Source organism: Lissotriton vulgaris, chromosome 12, assembly GCF_964263255.1.
Source record: "Lissotriton vulgaris chromosome 12, aLisVul1.2, whole genome shotgun sequence".
Classification (NCBI taxonomy): Eukaryota; Metazoa; Chordata; class Amphibia; order Caudata; family Salamandridae; genus Lissotriton; species Lissotriton vulgaris.
The window spans coordinates 61,757,258-61,771,217 of record NC_141700.1 but is presented as its reverse complement, the minus strand read 5'-3'; the positions used below and the strand labels follow the sequence as shown (position 1 = coordinate 61,771,217).

The following is a 13,960-nucleotide window of genomic DNA, read 5'->3' as shown; positions in this document are numbered from 1 at the left end:
AACCACCTGTGCTTTGATCCCCAGTTAATTCATTAGATTTGCCCTGCTGCTAAATAGTGTGTGTCCTCATCAGGAACAATAAATGATGCGTCACAACAGAGATGTTCTGGCCCCCGCAGGGACTTATTGTAAATCAGAGTAAAGTGATCAACACGTAAAAAATAAGAGCATTAGTAAAAGGGTGGGATCTAAAAATATCACCTATTCTTACTCTTATACAACAGAGGAAGTTCCATATGCCAAGAATACAGTGCTTTTACCTTTTGGGTGCAAGCGGGCACAGAACAGAGTAATGCAGGGTTAGACTGAGCGCCTTTTACAGTATGGACATGGATACAGCTGGTGCCACAGTGGGGCCATCGTATTTGGACCACAAAGAAGATTTACTCCTGGAATATTAGCCAATGCCTTTTTAACCTGTTCATGCGCCCAATGGCAGATATTGTTCACGAGTTTGGGCTGTCAATAGATTCATATGCCGACGACTCACAATTGGTCATCTCCCTCGCCCCTGGAAAAGGCTCACAGTCCCATGATCTGTCTCGCTGCTTGGAAAAAGTATCCAAGTGGATAGCGAACTGCTGCTTAGAACTGAACAGAAAAAAACCTGAGCTGATGATTCCGGGGAACATACTTGACCCCCATCCACCCACAGACTGCCCGGAATGTTTGGTAATACCACCCATTCCCTCCTCCCTATCAAAAGCCTCTGGATGTGGCCGGACAAGTCCCATTCCATGAATACCGAGGCCAAGGAACTTGCGCCTGCTTGTATTAGCACCCTCAGAACATTGTAAAATCCTAGACATTATCCCGAGTGTGTCCACAATACTGTGGTCCTATCCCTTGTTTTCTCCCGGTTGTACTACAGTAACGGTTTGTACATAAGCCCCCAAATGGGTCATCAAAAGGCACCAGGTTGTCCAAAATGCACAGTAAGGATCCTATACAACGTCACAAAATTCTCTCAGCAAACAGTGCTCTAGCTGTTCTGCCCTGGCTCCCTACTGAGGCATGGATAACATTTAAAGTACTCTGTCTAGCGCATAGAGGGCTTAACGCCAAAGGGCTCACAATGATAAGAACACTCTTGACCCCCTACTCCCCCAATATGGCTTTAACATTCTCTATGGGTTGATTCTTAAAGGTACCTAGAATTCACAAGCCCAGACCTTTTCATATCTCATCCCCAAACTTTCGAACACGCTCCACATAGAATTAGGAAGCCTAAACAATGAATCACAGTTCAAAAAGGCTAAAAGCATGGCAATATCCACATTAATAGACCCCATGTTTCTCCACTTGTACCGAAGCAACGCTATGTCTTAACCAGAGCCGGGAAGCCTGCGAGAAGCCATGTGCTTTACAAATCCACATAGCGCAACATAGATGCTGAAGAACAGGAAATATCTAGGTTGTTTCCAAAGCTTAAGTTTTAGAGGGTGTAGCCTTTGTGGGTAGATGTAAACCTATGGCTTCATTGTATAGGTAGTTGATCCCAGCAACATCAAGTGGTTCAACAGAACAGAGGAGAAGCTGTCTGGAAAGGATAGGGCAGTGCAAGAAACGTAATATGACAATATGTAAGATTCTACACTTCAGGTTCAGACTTAATTCATGAATCAGAAACATACAAATTCATCAAAACAGCTGAAAAAACATAGGAAACGACAAAGGGAAACACTTAAAAGCGAGTCAAATACAGAACCGACCTTTCCCAGCAAGCTCAAGGTCCTCACACTTTTTGACGAAAGAATGGTTGCTAATGTTCACTTCTTGCTTGTCTCTGAGCCTAATTTATCACGGCCTTCCTGCTCACAGTAGCTCATCGAATGTAGAGCGGACCTGTGACTAAAGGCTCTGGAGGCAGAGGTGCATTCTCAGACATCAGGCGAAGCCCCCAGAAGCCACTGGGGCCGCATGGTAATGCCTATATTTATCACCCCTTTCCACCTCACATGTGCCAGCTCTGCAGGACTCAAAGCATCCATGTGTCTGCCAGCCTGGCATGAACCCAACTGAGTGGGTAATGTAGGAACTGATCGACTGCCCAGTACGCTCATCTGTGAGCCAAGACATTTTGGGAGATTTAATTTGCACAAGGTCTTTCCTGTCCCAAGCAAACACAGCGTTACTTCTCCACCTGTGAAGGAGCTATGCTGTCTCTCTCCAGGCTCGGAGTTGTAGATGTAAATCCTAGATTGAGAGCATCTTATGTCTTTCTTGGAATGTGCCTGGACCAGATCTGAATGACTGACGAGAGACACACCAAGGAACAAGCCCCTATTTTCTCCAACTCCCTTTTAAATATTCTTCCCAATTAAGTGTAGAAGTTACTAAATTACAAATAATCCAGCTCTTCTACCCTCTTTAAAACTACTCATCATTAGGAAAACAAGCACTGAGATACATACAAGATTTCAATTGGTATAAAAACATTAGAAACATTTACTTTGTGGTGTATGAACTGGGGCAGGTTTTTAGACAGTGGAAGCATGCAATTCCAAGACAGAGCTCAGTGATTTATTTTCATGTTCAAGACACATTCATTCCTTCTTCAGATAAAGAAAGTTGAGTTATGTGCATGAGTCAGAATCCAATATACATTTTTAAATTCTGTACATTACGCCAGCAGAAGGCATAGCCACAACCCTCTTAAAAGGTATTTTGCCACCTCCCCTATTTATAAACATCAGTATCAGTGGCCATACGTCCATCAGTGCTGACGTATCCTGTGCAGGAGACGGCCAACATTGACAATTCTACCTCTTTCCAGTAGTTTCATTGCCACCATTTTAGGCCTGACTCTTTCTAATCAGCAGCATTTTGCATGTCGGGGATAGGAGGACCTCAACCAAAACAACCTGTCTCAGAATTCAGAGCGCCTTTCACTTGGCGCCACAGATAGCTCACTTAGTGAGTTCTCTTGCTCACTGCTGACACCTGTGTGCGTGACTTAAAGGTCAGGAGTTTCAACTCGGGTCTTTCAACCTCTGGAGGTTGATAAATTGAGTACCATTAACATGTGTCATTTACGGCACTTACAATAATGGAAAGACCACACAACTAAGTGCCATGGGGAAAAACAATCTAGTATAAGGATGGCTGGCACCTGATTGGCAGAGTTCCTATTTGTCTCTGTGAGAATTTAAAGTATTGCATCTAATGTCCCTAAGCTCCTAGTGTTCTACAGTACAGTCACCAGCACCAACAGTGCCCCAGTCATCCTCCAATATACATACCTCTCAACCACAATCGAATGAACGCTCTAAAAATAAAATGATTGCAGTGTTAGGCTTCATGAAGACTGTGGCACACTATAACATTGTGATTCCAGTTAAACACTCGGAGGAAAAGGTTTCAGTTTTAACCTTGGTCATTCAGGGAAATCCTAAATTATCATGACTAGCATTCAAGGTATGATATCAATTATCTGGGAATAGTTCAATGGGAATTGGTCACTGAGCAAACGATGATACTTTATGAGTGTAATTCAAATTATTTGCTTCAATGGCGTGAGGGATTTTTTCTTATTTGTTCCCCTTTGTGTGTGCTCCCATCTAACTTGGCTGAGGTGGTGGCTAATCACATGTTCACAGTATAAACAGCAGAGGACGCCATCTTTGAATGTCACCACTTGGGTCTTATTATAAGCGCCAACCATGCGTGCGGACAGAAGAAAGCATCCTGTAATTTCTAGTAAAACTGCTTGGGATTTGAGCATCCCTCTTCACGCTCTGAGCTTTTCAACACAACTAGGTTGTGATTTTAACAACATTTGTTGCAGATTGAAGGGCGTTCCATCTTTAGATTCTCCCATGTGGGTCTGGCTTCCTTCAGCTCACTTTCAAAGTTAGTATAGGAATATACATATAGATATTACTCCCCAGTACAACGCAGATGAAAGCATCCATTGCTGCTGATAAAAGTGACCCAACATGAAGATTGAGCAAGGGCACAGCATTTTGTAATTTCTTTTGGCTTCGTATACGGTTTTGAAGTGGCGCTATTTTACACCCTACTTTTGAACAAGTATTGGCAAAGGCAACATGTCTGGCAATGGCTGCCAATCTTTTGGCCTTGTCATGTTTTTTTAACAACTTTTTGGAGGAAGCTGCTGGATCTCGCCAATATATATTGAAAAATTGGCTAAAAGATTTTTTTCTTCGCTTTTTCAAAATAAACCATTGCCATAGAAGTCCATGGTACTCCAGGTACTACTTTGTATGTGCTTCTTGTGAAAGAGCAGAATGCTGTCAGTCACAATGTAGGTAGCCAAAGGTTGGAGAGAGCCACTGCTCCATTCTGTATGCTGCACTAGGCAGAAGAAATATATGAATGACACAGCATCAGACAAACAAATGATGAGGGCGGGATGACTGAAAGCCCTAATAAGAATTTATATTACGATATAAGATTTTTTTCCCCCTGGACAATGAAAAGCTCTCACCTCACCCCAAAATTAAAAATTGGAATATAAAAAGCATATTGTGTAAAAAGTATCATTGCTTTGAAAGACCAGTCAAAACAAAAAAATACATTTAAATTGTAAATTAGATCTACTTTTTGCAATAATCCATGCTTTGTTTCTAGTAGTGGGAAATTCACGAACATGAAATGATGTACTTTTTGACCTGCATGGGACTTCCCAGGTCACACAACAGCTAGAGAAATACACGTTTTCAAGGCACACTACTACCTGCATTACTGATCAGGGTATGTCACTAGGTCACTCCTGGTGAAGGCAGGCTCTGGTGTATCCATTACTCTACATTTTCTTTTTTTGTGGGACGGTCTGTGTGATTAGGGACAGTAAAACAGGCCAGCATGTCACCTATCTGGAAACCGGATGGTGCGGCTTCGGTATGAAATATGAGACTTGGAACGTCTGTCGCCATGTGCAGCCTGTACTTATGAAGAAGTACATTTGAGATGGATGTATCATTTTACGGCAAGAATTGGCAAAGTCAATAGGTTTAGCCAGTGGCGGCTGGTATTAGGGCAGAGTGGCGGGGGGCGACGGCAAAAAAAAAGAAGCACTTTTCTGACTCTGTCCGCACTGCCGACTCTGTACTCGTCTGCTGCACTGCACAAGCTCCCACACTCCCCTGTGGCCAATCCAGACGATGCTGTCATGCATGCGAGCAGCGTCAGGATTGGCCTGAGGGCCCTCGATTTGCGATTCCAGGCAGACTGGGAGCCTGTGCCTGCTGTCTCCAACCCGGTTATGCAGCTCAGGTTGAAGACTTTGCAGTGCGCATGTCGGTTCCTACATGTGCACTGACAGCAGTGCCCAGCACTCCCCCTTCAGCGTCGGCCCCCAAGACTCATTTGTGTTCAAAATAAAATTATAAACCTGTGTTATCGTTTTCTTTTTCAAGTTTTGCGGCTGCTGGAAGGGGGGAGCGATACTCCACTGTCATAGCAGAAGAGCGGTCGCTGGCTTTTGCCTATGCAAAATCTATTGCTTTTGTCAATTTTTTTTTTTACAGTTGCACACCAGATGAGCTCCTGTGCAACACAGCATGAAGTTAAAAAAAACCACACCTTAAGATGCAACCATCATTGTCTGCATTGTAGCGCTTTTCAATTTACTTTCATCCATTTTGCACAGGAGCTGTATAACATGTAAAAAAGCATTGAAAAAGTCAATAGATTTCACATAGCTGAAATCTAATGGCTTTGCCAATGCTTGTTCCCTAAAGGCGTCTGAACACGGACCCTGCTTGCTTGTTCCTCTATTCATCTGAAAAGAAACAGGATTTTTCCTGACTTTTCCCCTCGTGTGTCAGTGTTGTGTTTATATGCTGCATTTAGCCAATTATGAGAACACCCAAAAAATTCTGACCACAGAAAAATAAATGGGACATATGAAGGAGATGAGCAAAAACAACATTATGTCTGCAGATGAAGAATTAAAGATAACAAGGATTTTGAATGTTAAAGCCAACAGCACTGAAGACACGGGTAGAGCTAAGAAATAATGTACTCTGCATTGCAAGCACTATACACAAATCTGGTGTTGGGTGGGAGTCACCTGAAGACCTTTATGAGCATAAGAGGGTGAGGAAGAAAGTGAAGAATACAGCGCTGACCTGCTTCTTCATGGATTAATGCCTGTCACAAATGATGCAGAGGTTGCAGGCATATTCAGGGAGTTTTAAGGTTGTGCCCAGCTCTGGGGGCCAGCATTCATAGTTCCAGAGGTTGTCCTTGCCTTTCGGAAGATAAGTACTTCTGCCTTGTATGTGTTGAGTTTGAGACAGCTGTTGTTCATCCAGACGGCCACATCTTTAATGCATCTTTGGAATTTGTCTTTGATGGTCATTGGGTCATTTGTCAGGTACAGGATGAATTGGGAATCATCGGCAAAAGAGATGAGGTTGAGTATGTAACTCTTGGCGATGTTAGCCAGGGGTGTCATGTATATGTTGAAGATGGTTGGGCTGAGGAAGAGCCTTGAGGTACACCGCAGGTGATGTTCTTAGGGAGAGGGGAGTAGGGAGGGAGGATGATCTGTGTTCTTCCTGTGAGGTAAGATGCAATCCACTTGAGGGATGCACCTAGGATTCAGAACTGGTGGAGTCTGTGGATTAGTGTATGATTGGATACGGTGTCAAAACCAGTTGAGAGATCGAGGAAGATGAGGGCTGCTGGTTCTCTGTGGTCTAGAAACATTCTGATGTTGTCCGTGGCTGCGACTAGAGCCGTTTTGGGCCTCTGGTGCCGGATTGGAGGGATCCAGAAGGTTGTAGTTCGCCAGATGGGTGGTGAGCTGAATGTTGATAGCTTTCTCAATGACCTTGGCTGGGAAGGGGAACAGGGGGATGGGTTGGTAGTTCTGTGAAGTATACAAAATGTATGTGTGCAGAGAGGCTCCAACAATGTACCTCAATTGCGGCGCGGAGCACCCATGGAATACATACAATTCACTCATTCTCTCTGAGAAGTGCAGCCGGTTTGCATAACAACACGCATCATCACATCCACTTAAGGCTACACTTTATAAGAAAGCTTTGGTACAGACACTTAGCGGAGGGATTGCTGCTGTAATTTAACACCTTGAGGTGGTTTTTAAAAAACAACTAAGTATGGTGGGTGGGTGGGGTGAATTACAGTAAATAAAAAATAAAAATGTTTAGGTGTAAGGCCACTGGCCACCGGAAGCAGTAATTGTTCCACACTCCACTGCAGGATAAAGACTCGAAGCTCAGAAGGAAGATGGAGGCAAGGAGGAGGCTTTGACCAATAGGAAGCAAGGAAACTAGTGTATCATGGGAGCCAGCCAATGGTAAGTAAAGGTAAGTAATAGGTAGGCTCTAAGCCCCTTTTAAAGGTTTTTTTAGTACAAGAGATTTCGTAAGCACAAGCAAGTACTGTGCATTCGAAATCGAAAAAGGACTTTAGAATGGTGTTACTCAATCTTTTGACTTTGCCATTGATTTCTGAAAATGCTGTTTCGCATGGGCAAAAAGAAAATTAAAGAAATATATAAATGCATTTGCTGACGTGAAACAGCATTGACAAAGGTAAAAATAAAAAAGATCCAGAGAGAGGATTTATACGAATACAAGCATTATCACATGTGCAAGAGTCATTAAGCATGCCCATGGTTGGAAAATAAAATTACAAATAGGCAGAAGCAAGCTGGGAGGGGTGGGGGTCTTACAGCAACAAGGAAGGGGAAGGAATCAGAGGTGGAGAAGCAGCACACAAGAGAGAAAGAAACCAAATTCTCTCTAATGGACTACTGATAAAAATACCGAATGTAAGCAGTAGGAAGATCAAAATCAAAAGGGGTGGTAAAGTGGTTATGGTCTTTGGGAGGGGGGGAGTAATACAAGTAAAGGAGAGGAAGCAAAACCACTAAATAAGAAACAAACAAATGAAATCGACAAGCAAACCAATGGCAATCATTGGGGTGACCCAAAGCCCACCGAAAGTATTGGACACAATATGTATTCGACAAAATTCAGCTAAAAGAGGTCTGTATGCATGACTGAAATACCTTACAGAACAATTCTTTTATGAGTTGAAGTCCGTTTTTATTTACATTCAAACCTTTTTATTGAAAATGTTACATGGTACACCCATGTTTACTAAACATAACATAGAATAACAGGTTGATGTACCTATCTTTCCCCTTGGTGTGAAGAATGCATGTTTAGTCTACAGATTCCTTCTGATGTCTTTTGCGGAAAGACCTATTGTGTGCGCAATACCAATACTTACAATGGACATAGGGTTAGTCCGCTGCTTATCACTGGTTGACTTTCTTGTCCATCTCACTTGCTTGCTTCTTATTTGATGGCAAGACTTCCTCTTCTTGTGATTGTCCCTCCCCTACTTTTGCCACCTAGCACGGACTCTGCACCCAAAGGGCGGGTGCCTTAAGGTTCCTTTCTGCACTCTGCTAACTTACAAAGACACAATCCGATGCAGCATCCGGAGCCAGAGAATATCGAATCCCTCTATGGAACTCTGGTGAATGCAACCAGACCCCCTCTACTAAATACAGTTAGTCATGGTAAACGTCCTGGGTTCATTCAGGAGCTACACAGAATACCTACACATTATGTCTAGTACAAATTAATCGACAATAGTGATTGAGGAGAAAGTGCAGGTTCCACATACTGATGTTCAGATCAATCATCGAGTTTCACCCCCTCCCTCCTGTGAATGTGATTGGAAAATGGAATATTGGGTAACAGGGTGGACCTGCTCCAGTGGATGACAAGTCAGAACAAGCATTGGCATAGCCAATATGTCTGGCCTTTGGGACCTTATATGTATTTAGCCATGCATCACATTAGCCTGGGTGCTGCAACACCTACTGTTACTTCACATGCAACTGGTTAACGATCACACACACCCAAGGATGGGCTTCCTCCTGTGCTATTTAATGAAAATAGGATAAAGTCTCTTCAAATTTGAAATAGTGCATTTACTTAACATAGCAGCTTTGACACCAAAAGGAACAGCTCCCTCGAGCTACCGGAAATCGGATAATTAGGAGAGGAAAAGAAGTGAGAACCAGCCTGGATCTCAAATGATCAGGGACTCAAATACTAACAGTATCAATTGGCAGGAAAATTCAGTAGCGCCTTCAACATCTCCCCAGAAGCGCCAAACCAGCTTAAAGCTCTCGCCCAAACACCAACAGAATACAGATACCCCCAGTTGCCCAAAAACTCGCTCAGAGTACCCATGCAACATTAACAACCCCATCCTTGGTGGAGAACCCACCATGGTAAACAGACCGCACCACAACATTAGCTCAAAACTTTCCACAATAACACCCCCCCCACAAGACATGGCTGAATAAAGGGGAATACAAGTATAATAGCAGACCTATTTATTTGCGTGGATATTGAAATGAACTTGTGAAACAACCTCCAAATACTCTACACAAAAACCAGGGTACCAACAAGACTGAATGACGTAAATGTAAGGCTGGAGATATTGAAGGCAGGGTGAAAACCCAGGCAAGACACAAGCAGGAGGGGTGGTCGCTATTGGCCGTCAAATGCCATTTGTGCCCGAGTCCTTGTGAGAGCTTGCAAGGGAATTTATCAACCAGGCTCAATTTAACACAAGCATTAGAAATGCAATAGGTCTCGCAGCATTAGAGTTAGTGCTTTTAGAATTGTTAATGGTTTTTTTTGTAAATCTTTAGCATGAGGTTGAGGGTGAGTGAGGGTGAGGGGTTGAGGGTGAGTGAGGGTGAGGGTGAGGCTGAGGGGTTGAGGGTGAGTGAGGGTGAGGGGTTGAGGGTGAGTGAGGGTGAGGGGTTGAGGGTGAGTGAGGGTGAGGGGTTGAGGGTGAGTGAGGGGTTGAGGGTGAGTGAGGGTGAGTGAGGGGTTGAGGGTGAGTGAGGGTGAGTGAGGGTGAGTGAGGGTGAGTGAGGGTGAGTGAGGGTGAGTGAGGGTGAGTGAGGGTGAGTGAGGGTGAGTGAGGGAGGGAGGGTGAGTGAGGGAGGGTGAGTGAGGGAGGGAGGGTGAGTGAGGGTGGGTGAGGGAGGGTGAGTGAGGGTGGGTGAGGGTGAGTGAGGGTGAGTGAGGGTGGGTGAGGGTGAGTGAGGGTGAGTGAGGGTGAGTGAGGGTGAGTGAGGGTGAGTGAGGGTGAGTGAGGGTGAGTGAGGGTGAGTGAGGGTGAGTGAGGGTGAGTGAGGGTGAGTGAGGGTGGGTGAGGGTGGGTGAGGGTGGGTGAGGGTGAGGGGTTGAGGGTGAGTGAGGGTGAGTGAGAGTGAGTTAGGGTGAGGGGTTGAGGGTGGGTGAGGGTGGGTGAGGGTGAGGGGTTGAGGGTGAGTGAGGGTGAGGGTGAGGGGTTGAGGGTGAGGGGTTGAGGGTGAGGGGTTGAGGGTGAGGGGTTGAGGGTGAGGGGTTGAGGGTGAGGGGTTGAGGGTGAGGGGTTGAGGGTGAGTGAGGGTGAGTGAGGGTGAGTGAGGGTGAGTGAGGGTGAGTGAGGGTGAGTGAGGGTGAGTGAGGGTGAGTGAGGGTGAGTGAGGGGTTGAGGGTGAAGGGTTGAGGGTGAAGGGTTGAGGGTAAGTGAGGGTGAGTGAGTGAGGGTGAGGGGTTGAGGGTGAGTGAGGGTGAGGGGTTGAGGGTGAGGGGTTGAGGGTGAGTGAGGGTGAGGGGTTGAGGGTGAGGGGTTGAGGGTGAGTGAGGGTGAGGGGTTGAGGGTGAGGGGTTGAGGGTGAGTGAGGGTGAGGGGTTGAGGGTGAGAGGGTGAGTGAGGGTGAGGGGTTGAGGGTGAGGGGTTGAGGGTGAGTGAGGGTGAGTGAGGGTGAGGGTGGGGGGTTGAGGGTGAGTGAGGGTGAGTGTGGGTGAGTGAGGGTGAGTGAGGGTGAGTGAGGGTGAGTGAGGGTTCATTCAGCGGTGTAGACAATGTAGTGGCAGCAGGACATGACGTCCCTCTCCAGACTCTCGCATCAAGGCGCTCTATCAGAGTACAGACTTTCCTATCTTGAAGGGAAAAGTAAACTCGCACCAGAGTATTCCAATATAAAAATCCATAGCTTTAAAATCGGAGACCCTTCAAAGTATACGCACCTTATAGCTTGGCGGCGCGACAAATAATTTGTTTGTGCAGAAAGAAAAAGGTGTGTTATTGATAAAGATGTGGTTCCTCATTTAAAACCGCCGGGCTACCTTGGCAAATAATTCACACTCATCCCCCACAGCCCAGGTAAACCGACCCTGCTCATATTGAGCCCGCAATTCCACCCTGTTCATGAATGAGTAAGAATAAGGTGTAAGTAATGAAACGCTTACCCTGCTGCAGCCTGCCAAAGTGTCAACTCCGACAAAAGCCCTAGCATTCCTCCCTGCCCTGTTGCCAGGCCAACTCACAGTGAGGCAGGAAAGCGAGAGACTGGCTCTAATAACCCCCTTTGGAGGAGAGAGAGAGAAGGAGCTGGGAGGCGACAGCAGGGCGGAGCTCCTCTCGGCTTCTGTTAATGAAACTCCAGGAAATGAGTCAGTGCCTACTAACACATCCCTTCTATACAACTGGGCATCAAGTTACCGACCACCCACTCAAAACAGGAGTGCTCTGGGACAACGGCTGCAACTGCCTGGAAGAGTAAAAGGCGGAGAACGTGGTTGCGCCGAGTGCCAGGGCCCAGAGGAAGGGGCAGGTCGGAGCAGACGACTCGAGAGCACCAGAGAAAAGGCATAATGGCAGCCTCCATGGGAGGCGGGCACACTAGATTCAGCATGACCAACTGTCTAGTGGCCCCACGCCATCTGCTGCGCCGTCAGCCTGTCCCGATTCCAAGACGATCGCAAACTGCATTTTGGGGCTTGCAGTTTCGCTTTTACACTTGCAAGCCTGGACTCAACATCCCATCATGCAAAGTGCTGGAGGTTAAAAACGTCAAGCATGCCTTTAGGCGTCTAGGACATGAGAGCAACTACAGAACACAATCAGAGGTCCCGTCCAACGACAGTATTCAAGGCGACCGTTTTTGTTGAGTGTGCTTTGAAACAGACTTTAATCGCTTGCGCGTCCTTTCTATAAAAGCTTCATTTCAGAGTATAATGAAAACATGCACTTTGTGCTGCGCAGCGTCCTTAGCACTAGAAACTGCATACAGTACTTGATAGACAACTATTGGCAAACGTATCTACTCAAATATGGCGACTGTCTATGCCTACGTGAAAAGCCTAACCGTTTTAATGGGGCCGATTCAAAACCACCTAAAAGTAAAAGAAAGTCTCGGAAGATGTGTAATGCGGTTCTCTATTGTGGCTAGACCGGAATAACATTTTATGATGTAATCCGAGATACATAATCTTGTCAACAAAAAAACGATACTCCCGAAAATAAATAAAAAGTAGCCTATACACACAACACTAATTAAGAAAGGAATTGAATTAGCCAAGCCGTGTTTTGATGTTTTCTCAATCTTTCAATTACGTTTAGAATAGCTTCTCAAGATGGCTGGCCGTCTATGTTCGACATCGGTAATCGTGCCCTTAAAGGTAATCTAACTGCAGCCAATGCGTAGAGTCACTGCATGTTCTGGAGGAAAAGGGATACCAGCTGATCGCAATATGTGGTGCCAGGGAGCGCTTGTTCCCCGTACCTTGGCAGCCCAGCCCGCTTTCAGCTGGAAACACGCCCACGTCCCGCAGAGGAGTGAGCCTGGGACAGGGGAAATATAACGCTGTACAGAACGAAGCTAGACTCCTGCTGTGAAAATATGCACGACACCGTAGAAAGAAGTAGTCGCAAACGTGATTCTGATGATCCATTAGAAAAGGCTTGTAGTAGGAGCAATGAGGGGGAGGAGAAATGCGCTGGGGTCAGGCGGGGGAGGGTGGGTTTGGAATGACGAGCTCGCGAGGCGGTGTTGGCGGGGAGGGGGCGGAGCGGGGGAGAGGGTGTGTGTGAAACGAGACGGAGGGGAGAGAGGGGAGGGGGAGGAGAAATGCGGCAGGCAGGCAGGGGAGGAGAGGAGGGGGGAGGAGAAATGCGACACGGCGGGAAGGGGAGGGGGCGGAACGGGGGCGGAGAGGGGAGAGAGAGAGTAGGCAAGGGTAAACAAACACGGACGTGCACGCGCCCGTGACTTTTAAGGTCAATGCGCATGCGCATAAGCTTAATGCGCATGCGCATTGACCTTAAAAGTCACGGGCACTGCAAGGAATCGCCACGATTCCTTGCAGTGTGGATAAAGTGTGGATAACTCGCTATAGTCTCGCCTTGCTCGATGCGCATGCGCATCGACAGGCGAGACCTAAAAACCAAAGAACGAGCAGCTTTACGAACAGGTTTGCACACCTCCACCAAAATGCCAAGAATACGAGTTACTTTGTACGGACAAAGAAAACGTTAATCTGCAGAAATGGGGTTAATGTGTGGCCTCGAAAGAGGGCATTCACTCCTATAAGGAAGAAGGGGTTGCCAGAAACTGCCTTTTCTTTTTAGAAGAAAGTTTACAAAAGTACCCTCGTGTAACTTCACCCATGCCTCTAGGTAAGCACTACCACCCAAAAATATTTTCTTGGTTCTGGCATGGTTTGTGTCATGTGTTTTTTTTTTTATGTCGCACAAGCTGCCGAGAGCAATCCCTAACACCTGTATATATGTTAACTATTAAGAATAAAACAAACCAGCTTAATTAATTACCCTCTGCAAGAACGCCACTTTATTACATTGTCGGTGCTTCCGTCTTCATGAAACGAAAAAAATAAGGTGCCTATGAACCATTCCGCTTCTAACGTGAGAGGGAGTAAACTATTTATTAACTCGTGGAGGGGGAGCCAGGAAAGAAAACAACAAACCTTAAAAATGGAAAAGGTTCCATTGTGGCCATCCCAAAACCGTCCAAACCACCAACCGATTGTAACTCATACCGACCCATCTCACTGCTCAATACAGAAGCGAAGGTCCTGGCGAAACTTCTGGCCAGCCGCCTCACCAAACATCTCACTACGCTGATACACCCTGACCA

The 13,960-nt window shown here is 46.0% G+C and overlaps 1 protein-coding gene across 1 annotated transcript in view; it reads right to left on the bottom strand.

Annotated features, from left to right (window-relative positions):
• The window catches only part of APBA3 (amyloid beta precursor protein binding family A member 3), a 51,019-nt gene that overhangs the window by 32,662 nt on the left and 4,397 nt on the right, over nucleotides 1-13,960 (bottom strand). The window lies entirely within an intron of this gene.